Source organism: Myotis myotis, unplaced genomic scaffold (genome assembly GCF_014108235.1).
Source record: "Myotis myotis isolate mMyoMyo1 unplaced genomic scaffold, mMyoMyo1.p scaffold_m19_p_4, whole genome shotgun sequence".
Lineage (NCBI taxonomy): Eukaryota > Metazoa > Chordata > Mammalia > Chiroptera > Vespertilionidae > Myotis > Myotis myotis.
In genome coordinates this window covers 47,577,103-47,591,206 of record NW_023416346.1, presented here as the reverse complement: position 1 = coordinate 47,591,206, position 14,104 = coordinate 47,577,103, and the positions used below count along the sequence as shown (strand labels likewise).

The 14,104-nt window shown below is 41.5% G+C and overlaps 1 non-coding gene across 1 annotated transcript; it reads right to left on the bottom strand.

Annotated features, from left to right (window-relative positions):
* Nucleotides 1-203: 203 nt before the first annotated feature.
* LOC118654849 lies at nt 204-334 on the bottom strand. Its single transcript, XR_004967107.1, has one exon. It is a non-coding gene; the product is annotated as a small nucleolar RNA SNORA16B/SNORA16A family (small nucleolar RNA).
* Nucleotides 335-14,104: the final 13,770 nt, after the last annotated feature.

Below are 14,104 nucleotides of genomic sequence, written 5' to 3'. Positions count from 1 at the left end.
AACCTAGTATAAATCCGCTGTAGATATGAATATTTTGTGCTAGGGCCTACCAGCTGTGTTTTGAATATCACTCTTCCCTCCTAGAAACCTATCATAACCACTTGTTTTCAAGGCAGTTGCTACTGGCAAGACTTAAGCAAATGCAACAAACACAACACCACTCTTCTCAAGAGAATTGTACCAACTAGTATTCTTTTTTTTTTAATTGTCTTTTCCTGAAATGTTGCAGATTGGTTACAGCAAACAGAACGGCGACCGTCAAGGAAAACTGTCACCCTGGTCTCCTTTTTGAGTGCAGCAGCTACGTGGAAGCAGCTGCACAACTAGTATTGTTTTAAAAAATATTTTTTTATTGATTTCAGAGACAAAAGGAGAGGGAGAGAGAGATAGAAACATCAGTAATGAGAGGGAATCATTGATTGGCTGCTTCCTGCATGCCCCCCACTGCCCCACTGGGATCAAACCTGAAACCCCAGCATGTGTCCTGACTGGGAATCGAACCATGACCTCTTGGCTCACAGGCCAACCCTCAACCATTGAGCCCTGCAGACTGGGCCGAACTAGCATTCTTAACTATAAAATGCCACTTACCATGGGTGGGGTAGATGTCAAGCCTGGAATCACTGTTTTGTCATCACTCACCTCTATAAACATTTTTGGTGGGAGGCTTCAGGGATCTTTATTAAGTGATGCTTTAGTCTCAGTCTGCTAGGGACAGGGAATGGGGGTGACCTCACTTCCCCCAGGTTGTCCCAGACTTGGTGTCTAGGAGGAAGGAAGTGTGCTCTCCTCTGAGGACAGCCTGGGAAGCTAGCTAATGCTGGAGTAGGGGACAGCAGAGCTGAGATCCCCACCCCATACCCTCTGGGGGAGGGGCAGAAGTAATCCAGGTCAAAGCCACCCACCCACAGCCCTAATGCTGCTCCATTCACTGACCTAAGCTATTCATGATCTTTGTTCCCACAGTCACCTCTACACTCCAAAATCTAGCCCCATGCTCAGGCCGTCATTCCTGAGAGGGCAAAGAAGGGAGACCATCAGGATGTGGGCCCCTGACTGGACAGCTTTAAGGGGCCTTTCCTTTCTCTAGATAGTCAGGAGGGTGGTGGCCTCAAACTGCACACCCTCTCCTCTTACTGGCATCCCACTCTGTCCCAGCACAGAAGCCAAGAGCACAAAGAACAGTGACTGTGGTGAAAAGGAAAATGCGGGGGCTTGCAACCTAGTTCAGTATCTGGTTAAAACTGTAGTCTTACTTCCCCACTCTGACTTGGGCGGAGCCGCAGAGCCTAACCCTAGGGTCCCGCCACAGCTGACTTGGGCGGAGCTGCAGGGACCCTCAGGGGCTGCCACAGGAGGAGATACATAGGTCAGAGTCTCTCCATGAGTTCAGTTCAGGCTTTGGATACGAAATTCCTCTGGATTAGCAGATCTGCGAAATAAAGTTAAACTTTCCTCCCTCAGAGTGCTGGCTGATCCTTCTCCTGTGCATTCTACCACAACATTTGGTGCATTGGCTGAGAAACGTCAGTTGAGCTGGTTCTTAGGCCACTGCTGGCGAGAGCAGACTTTGGGGCACTCACTTCAGGTTCTGGGACCCAAGGAAAGCATGCCACCTGCACATTCACTGGTTCCTGAACTCACGGGGCCCAGAGGGACTGCGGTGACTCCGCGCTCCAGTGGACCCAAAAGAGGCAGGAAACACCTTTCTGGGACTTCCTGGGAGGGAAGTCAAAATCAGATGTCTGAAACTAAGGTTTTTCCCCGGGGAAATGGGTCCGCATTCTGGCCTGTCCTATGGGACAGAAGAGGTAGCTGGCCCCTACCTAAGAAATTATTTACCTCTGGATAGCTCAGAACATCTGGAGGAACAGCTTTATTCACCATCTCTGGAACTTCCCGGGAGGTAAGTCAAAACTCGGACTGGATAAGGGTCCGAGTCTGGCCTGCCTTTGAAAAAGGTAGAAGAGAAGCATTCCTAGGCAGTTTTCTACTGCCTCTGTTCAGGGACTTGTTCTGTATCTCTGCACAATTGAAAGTGATTTTGTGAATGCTGGGTATTCTGTGGTGTAAATGTGGTGCACACTGGTATAAAAGTGTTTATTTACTGATGTTTATTTCTGTTTTGTTTTTAAGCCTTCTTTTTTTTGTTACCTGTATTGATTTATTTTTTATTTTTATTTTTTGTTAATGTATTCTTTATTTTTTTAATAATTAAATCTTTATTGTTCAGATTATTACATTTGTTCCTCTTTTTTCCCCCCATAACTCCCCTCCTCCCAGTTCCCGCCCCACCCTCCGCCCTCACTCCCCACCCACTGTCCTCATCCATAGATGCACGATTTTTGTCCAGTCTCTTCCCGCATCTCCCACACCCCTTTCCCCCCCAAGAATAGTCAGTCCATTCCCTTTCTATGTCCCTGATTCTATTATGATCACCAGATTATTTATTCACTTGATTCTTAGATTCACTTGTTGATAGATGCATATTTGTTGTTCATAATTTGTATCTTTACCTTTTTCTTCCTCTTCCTCTTCTTAAAGGATACCTTTCAGCATTTCATATAATGCTGGTTTGGTGGTGATGAACTCCTTTAGCTTTTCCTTATCTGTGAAGCTCTTTATCTGGCCTTCAGTTCTGAATGATAGCTTTGCTGGATAAAGTAATCTTGGTTGTAGGTTCTTGGCATTCATCACTTTGAATATTTCTTGCCACTCCCTTCTGGCCTGCAAAGTTTCTGTTGAGAAATCCACTGACAGTCGTATGGGTACTCCCTTGTAGGTAACTGACTTTCTTTCTCTTGCTGCTTTTAAAATTCTCTCTTTGTCTTTTGCTCTTGGCATTTTAATTATGATGTGTCTTAGTGTGGTCCTCTTTGGATTCCTTTTGTTTGGGGTTCTCTGTGCTTCCTGGACTTGTAAGTCTATTTCTTTCACCAGGTAGGGGAAGTTTTCTGTCATTATTTCTTCAAATAGGTTTTCAGTATCTTGCTCTCTCTTATCTTCTGGCACCCCTATAATTCTGATGTTGGTACGCTTGAAGCTGTCCCAGAGGCTCCTTACACTATCTTCGTATTTTCGGATTCTTTTTTCATTTTGCTTTTCCGGTTGGGTGTTTTTTGCTTCTTCGCATTTCAAATCTTTGACTTGATTCTTGCGCTCCTCTGGTCTGCTGTTGGGAGTCTGTATAATATTCTTTATTTCAGTCAGTGTATGCTTAATTTCTAGTTGGTCCTTTATCACAACATCCAGGGTCTCATTAGATTTCTTGTAGATCTCATTAAGTTTATCGGCAGTTTCTAGAAACTTATTGAAAGACCTTAAAAGTGTGGTTTTGAGCTCTATATCCTCCATTTGTGTCCTGTTTCTTTGTCTCCGCATTTTTTATGCTTTCTTGGTGCACCCCCTAGTGGTCTTTGTGCGCAGTCTTGTTGTAGGCAAGCCTTGATTGTTGTAGGTAATACTGGGGGGGATTTGACCTCCAGGCCAACTGGCTGTGAGAATCAGCTGTGTCTGCAGTGGGAGAACTTCTGTCCTCTAGGGAGGTGCTAATCTAGCCTTTGCTTGAGGCTATCTGACAAATGCCTCTGTGCAGGGCTTGGGCGGGGCGGGTCCCAGGGGATCAACAGGACTGGCGGAGCGAGCAGTTATGGCTGTTCTCAGTCCCGTCCCCAGGGGCTCTGCCTCTCAGAGTCCCAGCAACCGCTGCAAACCTTGGAGAGAAAGCTGCCCTTGAGCTCCGACCAATGCCAGACAGTCCTGCTTCTCCCGTTTGAGTCTGGGTCCCTAGAGACTCACCCGGATCTGGAGCTCAGAGCCTGAGACTCCCTCCCAATTGAAACAGACAACCGCACCCTCAGCCTCCAGCCCGCTCCTCTCGCACCTCCGCACCTTAGTATTTCACTTCCGCACCACTCCTCCTCTGAGTCTCGGTATGCTTTTCTCTTTCCTTCTAGTTGTGGAATTTCCACTCAGCCAGCCTTCCTGTGGTTCTGGGTGATGTCTGTTCAGTCTTTTAGTTGTATTTTTGAAGTGGTTGTGTGAGGCAGCAATCTCCGGTGTTTACCTATGCCGCCATCTTGGTTTCTCTCTCGAAGTTACTATTTTTTATTTGGTAAAGCTTCCCATATAATTTCAAGCATACTAAAATAAATAGGCCTCAGTATTTTAAAAACTTTTATAAGGAGATAGAATAAATCCTTGAGATATTCCAGAGCCCACTGGAATAACTCAAAGTCATCTCGGTTAAAACAATTTCTTATAATTTAAACTTTTGGAAGGTTGTCAAACAAACTTAACCAAAAAATTATAACATAAATTTTGTAAACCTGGGTAAAAGAAACCTATTTTTATGGTAATAACTTTAAAAGCTGTCAATCAAACAAAGTAGTTTTAATATTAAATATTTTGTCCATTCTACAGAATTCAGCTTAATTTATATAAGTATTTAATCTCCTCAGGGCAATAAAAGATTAAACTCTAGTAATGCCATCAGGAGGCTGAAAATGCACCACACATAATATATAGATGAACACATATCACATAAAAACCATACACATAATTTGAATTACTAATTTTTGCAGAGAAAACGCAATTTTTTTCATTTGCCCTTGAGAATTCTTAAGAAGACAAAGAGGGGAGGGAACATCCCAATTACCAAGCAGGAAGATCTGTTTAGACTTGCAATAGAAATTTCAAGGGCTATAAATGAGCTGTGGAAACAAAGTCTTAGCTCCAGCCTGGCTTGTGTGGTTCAGTGGTTGGGCATGGACCCATAAACCAGCAGGTCATGGTTCAATTTCTGGTGAGGGCACATGCCTGGGTTATGGGGTTGATCCCAGGTGGGGGACTTGCGGGAGGCAGCTGATGGATGATTCTTTCATTATTGATGTTTCTGTCCCTCTCCCTTTCTTTCTGAAATCAATAAAAACATACATTAAGGGGGGGGGGAAGACTGATCATCTCAGGTGTTGATAAGGATGTAATTAAACTGGAATTCTCAAAAAAAAAAGGAAGTCTTGCCTCCAATCTTAAGAACAATAGAGAGCTGAGCTGGATTTTTTCCTTTATAAACATAAAACTTTCACAACCTTTTACAAACGTTTCTACAACTTTCACAAACCTTATTATTTATTCAGAAATAACTATCCTTAAAAAAAGAAATAACAACTCACTTTCTTCCTTTTCCCTTAAAAATGAATCTCCATACCTTATGCCTTCTATTACTAAAACCATATAATTTTTTATTTTTATTTTTTTTTAATTAAATCTTTATTGTTCAGATTATTACATTTGTTCCTCTTTTTTTCCCCCCCATAACTCCCCTCCTCCCAGTTCCCGCCCCACCCTCCGCCACCCTCACTCCCCACCCACTGTCCTCATCCATAGGTGCACGATTTTTGTCCAGTCTCTTCCCGCATCTCCCACACCCCTTTCCCCCCCAGGAATAGTCAGTGCATTCCCTTTCTATGTCCCTGATTCTATTATAATCACCAGTTCATTCTGTACATCAGATTATTTATTCAGTTGATTCTTAGATTCACTTGTTGATAGATGCATATTTGTTGTTCATAATTTGTATCTTTATCTTTTACTTCCTCTTCCTCTTCTTAAAGGATACCTTTCAGCATTTCATATAATCCTGGTTTGGTGGTGATGAACTCCTTTAGCTTTTCCTTATCTGTGAAGCTCTTTATCTGACCTTCAATTCTAAATGATAGCTTTGCTGGATAAAGTAATCTTGGTTGTAGGTTCTTGGTATTCATCACTTTGAATATTTCTTGCCACTCCCTTCTGGCCTGCAAAGTTTCTGTTGAGAAATCAGCTGACAGTCGTATGGGTATTCCCTTGTAGGTAACTGAGTTTCTTTCTCTTGCTGTTTTTAAGATTCTCTCTTTATCTTTTGCTCTTGGCATTTTAATTATGATGTGTCTTGGTGTGGTCCTCTTTGGATTCCTTTTGTTTGGGGTTCTCCGCGCTTCTTGGACCTGTAAGTCCATTTCTTTCACCAGGTGGGGGAAGTTTTCTGTCATTATTTCTTCAAATAGGTTTTCAATATCTTGCTCTCTCTCATCTTCTGGCACCCCTATAATTCTGATGTTGGTACGCTTGAAGCTGTCCCAGAGGCTCCTTATACTATGCTCGCATTTTTGGATTCTTTTTTCATTTTGCTTTTCCGGTTGGGTGTTTTTTGCTTCCTCGCATTTCAAATCATTGACTTGATTCTTGCGCTCCTCTGGTCTGCTGTCGGGAGTCTGTATAATATTCGTTATTTCAGTCCGTGTATGCTTAATTTCTAGTTGGTTCCCCAATATAAGATCGAGGGTCTTATTAGTTTTCTTGTAGATCTCATTAAGGTTATCGGCAGCTTCTAAACAGTTCTTGAGAGACCTTAAAAGTGTGGTTCTGAACTCTATATCTTCCATTGACAATTTTGTCCTGTTTCTTTGTCTCCGCATTTTGTTATGCTTCCTTGGTGCACCCCCTAGTGGTCTTTGTTCGAAGTCTTATAGTAAAATCTTGATTGTTGTAGCTAATTCCAGGGAGGGTTTGACCTCCAGGCCAAGTGGCTATGAGAATCAGCTGTGTCAGCAGTGAGAGAACTTCTATCCTCTAGGGAGGTGCTAATCTAGCCTTTGCCTGAGGCTATCCGGCAAAAGCCTCAGTGCAGGGCTTGGGCGGGGCGGGTCGCACAGGATCAACAGGGTGGGCCAGAGAGAGCAGTTATGGCGGCTCTCAGTCCCGTCCCCAGGGGCTCTGCCTCTCTGAGTCCCAGCACCCGCTGCAATCGCTCTGACGGAAGCCAGACAGTCCCGCTTCTCCCGTTTGAGTCTGGGTCCCTAAAGACTCGCCCGGATCTGGAGCTCAGAGTCTGCGACTCCCTCCCGATTGAAAACGCCAACCGCGCCCTCCGCCGCCAGCCCGCTCTCGCACTCTGCACCTCAGAATTTGACTTTAGCACTGCGCCTCCTCTGAGTGTCCGTATGCGTTTCTCTTTCCTCCTAGTTGTAGGACTTCCACTCAGCCAGCGTTCCTGTGGTTCTGGGTGATGTCCCTTCCGTTTTTTTGGTTTCACTTTTGAAGTAGTTGTTCAAAGCAGCAAACTCCGGCGTTAACCTATGCCACCATCTTGGTTCTCCCCTAAAACCATATAATTTTTTAAATTACAATTTCTAACTTTTAGAAACCTTTATTTCCAATGACAACCAAAAACGTAAGCAACCAGTATCCCTTAGATTGATTTTTATAAACACATTTCATAACCTTTAGAAACATGGGTTCCTCTATTGGCAGACACAATTTCAGGAAACACATCTCCAACAAAGCAACAGTTCCAAATTTACTTGACAGGCCCTATGAAACATGAGCCAAAAGCAGGTGAACCCAAGCTTTGATTAGCAATCAACGTTTTAGTATTTCATATTATTTTAAAATATCTATATATTCAATAACTTTTATTAAAATTACTAACTTAGAAAGGAATAGCTGAAATAAGTTAAATTTATTTACTGAGATGTGGCTGTTTGTGTGTTTTTTTTAACTTCAACAATTGTGTTGCCACCCAAATGTTGATGATGGACTGATAAATCCATTTACTGATTTTTGGAATGTCTCTTACCATTTGGAACATTTTTTGGTTAACAAACAGCACATAGGTTAGGGTAGCCTCTGAGAGCCATAAAGGTTTGGATATATGGAACCTATCCATTTCCCTTGGTAATGGTAAAACAGGTCTACCTGTAGCATCAGCTAAATAATGTCCTTTTGCTTCCATGGTGGTAGCTTGAGTATGTCCTGACATTTTGATAATTACCAATTGATTAAATTTCTGTATGACATCTAATAGATCTGCAACCTATTTTCTATCCTTTATGGGCCATCTTAGAAAATTAAGCCTTGTTGTTTTTGCAACATTCTAAAGTTGTGGCCTATACCAAAGGCATAACTACTACCAGTGTAAATATTGGCTATTGACAAGCCCGAGTTAGGTCTTAATTCTGCCAAGAAAGTAGTATAGTTGCTGGATTAAGACTATTACATTCAGTTTAAGTGCAATTAGGTGCAGAAGACAAGAGCTGGTTGGCTGACAGAAGTGTTGAATGTGATGAGAATTCAGTGGAGATTTAATAGAATGAGGAACATAAACAAAGGTGAGCCCATAACTATCTTTTGTTTGTTTGTTTGTCTGTCATGCAGGGAGGGTGGCCTTTGGATACTGAGTCTAGTTGGTGACTATAATAGCCAAAGGTCTATGATGATCTATATTTTTTTTAGTTAAAATTTCTATAATTGAGGTGTCCCAGAGTAGAAACTTTAGATAATTCTTTAGAGATTTTATAGCTTGTTTCCCTTTTGGATTCCACTGAATTAGATCGGGTCAATTTGATTTTAATAAATCATATAGAGGCTGAGTCATTAATGAAAAAATTGGAATCCAGTTGTAACAATATACAGTCAAACCAAAGAATCTTCTAAGCTGCTTTCTTGTTTGTTTATTTGTTTTTTGTTTTGTTTTTTTAAGAGGAAAAAATAGGATTCCTCAGAGTTTTTCAGGGTTACTTAGTACCCTACCTTTAGATATTAGATAGCCAAAGTATCGTATTTTTCTGTGTATAAGACACTATTTTTTTCTAAAATTGTTAGACTGAAAATCAAGGGGCGTCTTATACACGGAAGTCAGCCTAGGAGGGAGCCCAATGGGTGTGTAGCTGCCCATAGCTTGTCAAACAGGCTTCCTCCAATCATGAGCCTTATTGTTACTGATTGTCAGCTGATGCCGTAATTGGAGGAGGAAGTGGAGAGTGCACAGATGCAACAGGGACTGGTGTGTTCTGAGCCCATAAAGATGTCAAAAAATAGAAAGATAAATACCGGTAAGTGATTGTCTTACTCTGCAAAATTCAAACTGAATGTAATCAGCTATGCAAAAGAGCATGGAAATAGAGCTGCAGAGAAACAATTTGGACCTCCTCCCACTGAGTGTATGATCAGACAGTGGAGAAAACAGGAAGAACAACTCCTTAAGGTGCCAAAAAAGAAGGAGGACTTAAGAGCAAAACCAGCAAAATGGGCAAACTTGGAGCAGAAGCTTAAGACTTGGATCATGGAGCAGCACCAGAGCGCCTTATATGTGTCAACCAAGCTTATTCAATGTCAGGCAAGAATGTTTGCAAGCAAAATGAACATTGTTGATTTTACTGGAAAGGCATGGTGCTTCAAGTTCATGAGGAGAGAAGGGTTGGCCATGAGAACAGGAACAAAGTTAGGTCAGAAAATGCTACCAGCTTATGAGGATGATCTCACATATATAGACAGTGAGTGACTCAGAAGACAGCAGTGATACAATAAAAGTTGATGAAGAAGAGAGTAGTGATGCAAAAGAGGCTGAATAAGGTGTTATGCTGCATAAAATCATAGGACTGGTATGTAGACACTACCTGTGGTAATTACTAAACAAAAATGTGTTCTGTTTTATGTTTAAAATATTGATTTCCTAATTTTGGGTTGGAAAAGTGGGGGGCGTCTTATACATGGAGGCATCTTATACATGAAAAAAATACATTGTTTTACCTGAGGTAAACATAATCAGAACTTGTTCTTTGATATCCATGCCCCTTTATAGCTAGCTGTTGTAATAGGTGTATTGTGTTCTTTTGGGAGTCTAGTAATTTTCTAGAGTCTAAAACGAAATCACCCACATATAGGGTTAGAGTGGACTCTCTAGGAAATTTAACATCATTTAAACCAGCTTTTAGTATCTAAGACAATAGGTGGGACTCTATATCCCTGAGACATTGCTGTCCAAGTAAATTTGTAATCTTCCAAGGTGAATGGGTATGCTGAAAAGGCACTGCAGGTATCTATTGCTGAAAAATATTGGCAGTCACAGTAATAGCTAATAATAAGGTATGTAGATTTGGAACCACAGGATGTCTGGGAATAACTAGCTTATTTATAGCTCTGAGACCTTGTACAAATCTCCATCTTTTTCCATTTGGTTTCTTTACTAAAAGGACAGGAAAATTACAGGGGCTCATACATGTAATTTAAGCTCTCTCTTTTATATGTTATTTTATTTCTCCTAAACTATCAATAAGAAGAAGGGGAAGTACCTTCTCCTAGTCCTAAGAGCAGCCCTATACTTGTTCCTATTTTTGTTTTTCTAAATCTGATTTGTTTCCTATAATCCTTAAAGTGGACAGACTTCTTTACAGGAGTTTTCCTGTGAACCTTATTTAGTAATTCTGTTTGTTTTAGATAAATTAATTGGAATAGGTTAAAATAGTCAGGATTACATGTTCTAACAGTTAAATTTCTTTGTGAACCCATAGAGTGCTAGAGAAAATTGGGAACAGTTGCCGGTTCTTCTCTGCCTGACACCAGCTTTTTTCCAAAAGGAGCTGTTAGAATTCCTATTCTCAATTTCCCTTAAATTATTAGGGAGTGGTAGGGGAGGAGATAGAAGGGGAAAGAAGAAGGGAGGGGAAGTGGAAGTCCAGACATGGAAGCTCAGAGAGCAAAGGATATAGTGGAGGAGGTATAGAAGACAGAGGAATGGGATGTAGACATTTATTAGCTTCAGGAGAGTTCAGAGATAGTCTCTAAAATTTCTTAATTTCTTTTTAAAAAAAGATTTTATCTGTGCTTCTCCTAGGAACTTTTAATTTCAAAAGAAATATACACTTCCCATTCATTCAGTTTAATTTTATAGCCAGAATTTTTCTAATATTTGCATGCAAAAATTTAATTTAGCCAGGCCAGCATGGCTCAATGGTAGAGTGTCAATCTATGAACCAGAAGGTCACAGTTTGATTCTGGGCCAGGGCACATGCCTGGGTTTTGGATTCAATACCTGGTGTGGGGCATGCAGGAGGCAGCCAATCAGTGACTCTCTCATCATTGATGTTTCTATCTCCCTGTCTCTCTCCATTCCTCTCTTAAGTCAATAAAAGTATATTAAAAATGAATTTAGTCACCCACAGACAACTATATTTTGGCTGTTTTAAGTTGATATCATTTTAAATTAAATCTTCAGCTTTAACTTATACAATGAAGGATTTGTTCAGTCCCTATGAAACCAATTCCAATGAAAAAAGCCTAAGTTAAAAACCAGCCACTCATTTTTCCTCCTGTCTCACTTTAGCCTGGGTTCTTTCAACCCATAACCTGCTGGAGGCTGGTCCATCCTTGTTGATTGACACAGTCGCTACAAGGAAGAAACATCTGCACAGCGTATGTTTCAAGGGACCTGGCATAATGTTCTTAATATGTTTGCTCCCCTTCTTAGCGCTATGAGGGCCACCTCCCTGAGAAAGGTTGTTTCCCCAGGTGGGGATTTTTCCCTGGAGTTAGGGATTAACAGGACTAAGGAAGGGAATAAATCAGTAAAACCCTTTAACTAAGTGCCAGGCAGGTAGTTAATCACCTTAACTACGAACAATCATGCTTAAGCTACATAATCTTTACTTAGGATAATCTCCTTCAGTTACTTCCTTGTAGCTTAACAGAACAGTAGAGTAGTGACCTTGGAATGGAGATAACTAGCCATAACCTTTGGAATAGAATGGATAGGATTAAACTCAACAGAACTAGATGGAGATGGGATTTTTGGCAAAGGTCAGATAAGAAACTATGGACATGAAACAAGGAACTGTAGAAGGTCAAGGGAGGACCCAAAACATACCATGATGTGATTATAGAGGCATGCTTATAGGATAAAATGGTATAAATACAGATGTAACAGGAGAATAAAGAGAGAATCTGGCTATGCTGATCAACTGAACACTGTCTCCGTGTCCTTCATTATTCGCCGACTCCGTACACACCTTTGGGAATCCCTGGATCCACTGAGGCTGGACCCCAATGCTGGACCCCAACAATAACCTTAGTACCACCTTGGTGATTTAAAAAACAAAACAACTCACATAAAGTCAGACCCTCTACCACAAGCAAGGGAAGGTCCTGGATCCCAGAGACAAATCACCCAAATTCACCCATGTGACAGCATCTGGCGGGCTCGATGAGCATTTTGCTGCATCCCAGGACCAGGTCTGGGTCTGAGGGTTGGTCCTGAGTGAGCTTCTTTGCAATCCTGTTGCACTACACTAAGTAAATGTCAATGTAAGAAACATTTAATCCTGTAAAGAATTTTTGTTGAGAACCTGGGATTACGGAAGATGGCGGCGATATAGGCAGATGTGTCCCAGGTCGTGTCCTGGAGCAAATGGAGTGAAAAGCTGAAACTAATAACACCCACCCCAAATTGGCGAAATTACTCAGCTGGTGAGACGGTTTGCAGCCGGGAAGGGCAGAACTCCCCTGGAAAGTGCCTGGTACGTGGTGCCTTGTTGTGTTGTATTTTGTGCCTTTAAATCAGCGCAGTAGATCCAAGCAACAGCAGCCTCCTGAGCACCACACCCTCTGTCTGAGGAACAGCAGCTGTACGTGAAGCCTCCCCCCACCAGCCAGAAGAGCCGCCACAGCTGTGAACAGCACCCACCAGAGGAGCTGCTGCCAACTGAGGAGCAGCTGCTACCTCAACTGCCCAAGGAGCAACCACAGCCCAAGGAGCCACTGCCACCCAGGGAGCAGCCACTGAACGACTCCACATCTATATATGACAGTGAGATCAAACATGGGTAGACAAAGAAACCCCCAAAGGAAAGAGAAGGAGGACTCTCCAGAAAAGGAGCTAAGTAATACAGAGGCATGCAACATGACAGAAAAAGAATTCAGAATAAGGGTCCTAGAGTGCATAAACCGGATGGAGGAAAAAATCAACAACTTCTGCAAGAAGCTAGAAGAAACAGATGAAAATATCAATAACATATGGAAGAGGCTAGAAGAAACAGATGAAAAAATCAATAACATATGGAAGAAGCTAGAAGAAACAGATGAAAAAATCAACAATTTAAGTAAGACCCAAGAAGAAATGAAGAGTGCTATAGCTGCAATAATAAAACACCATTGAAAGTATCAACAGTAGACTAGGAGAAGCGGAGGACCGAATTAGTGAATTAGAAGACAAGGAAGCAAAACACACCCAAAATGTATTGCAATTGGAGAAAAAAATTAAAATACAGGAGGAGAGCCTAAGGGAGCTTTGGGACAACATGAAACAAAACAACATACGAATAATAGGGGTGCCAGAACAACAGAAGGATGAACAAGGATTAGAAAACCTATTAGAAGAAATAATATCAGAAAACTTCCCTGAGGTGGGGGGGGAAAAAAGGCACACAACGTGAACCCGAAAAGACCCACACCAAGACACATCATAATTACCATGGCAAATGTTCAGGACAAAGAGAGAACCTTACAGGCTGCAAGAGAGAGACGGAAAGTTACATACAAGGGATCTCCCATTAGATTGTCAAATGATTTCTCAACAGAAACACATCAGGCCAGAAAAGAATGAACTGAATTTTACAAAGTGATGTAAAGCAAAGGACTGAAGCCAAGAATACTCTATCCAGCAAGGCTATCATTCAAAGTTGAAGGGGAAATAAGAAGCTTCACAGACAAAAAAAGGCTAAGGGAGTTTATCACCACCAAGCCAGCAATGCAAGGAATGCTAAAGGGACTGGTGTAAAAAGAAGAAATAAAAAGCTCAAAAAGAAAACAGCCACACAAAAAAAGAAATGGCTACAAACAAGTACCTTTCAATAATAACTTTAAAAGTAAACGGACTAAATACTCCAACCAAAAGACATCGAGTGGCTGAATGGATAAAAAACATGACCCATACATCTGCTGTCTACAAGAAACCCACCTCATTAGAAGGGACTCACACAGACTGAAAGTGAAAGGATGGAAAAATATCTTTCAGGCAAATGGAAAGGAAAAGAAAGCTGGGGTAGCAATACTTATATCGGACAAAATAGACCTCAAAGTGAAGGCCATAAAAAGAGATAAGGAAGGCCACTTCATAATACTAAAGGGATCAATACAATAGGAAGATATAACCCTGGTAAACATATATGCACCCAATGGAGGAGCACCCAAATTCATAAAAAAAAAACTCCTGGAAGATATCAAAGGAGAGATCGACAACAATACAATCATAGTAGGGGCTTTAATACACCACTGACAGCACTGGATAAGT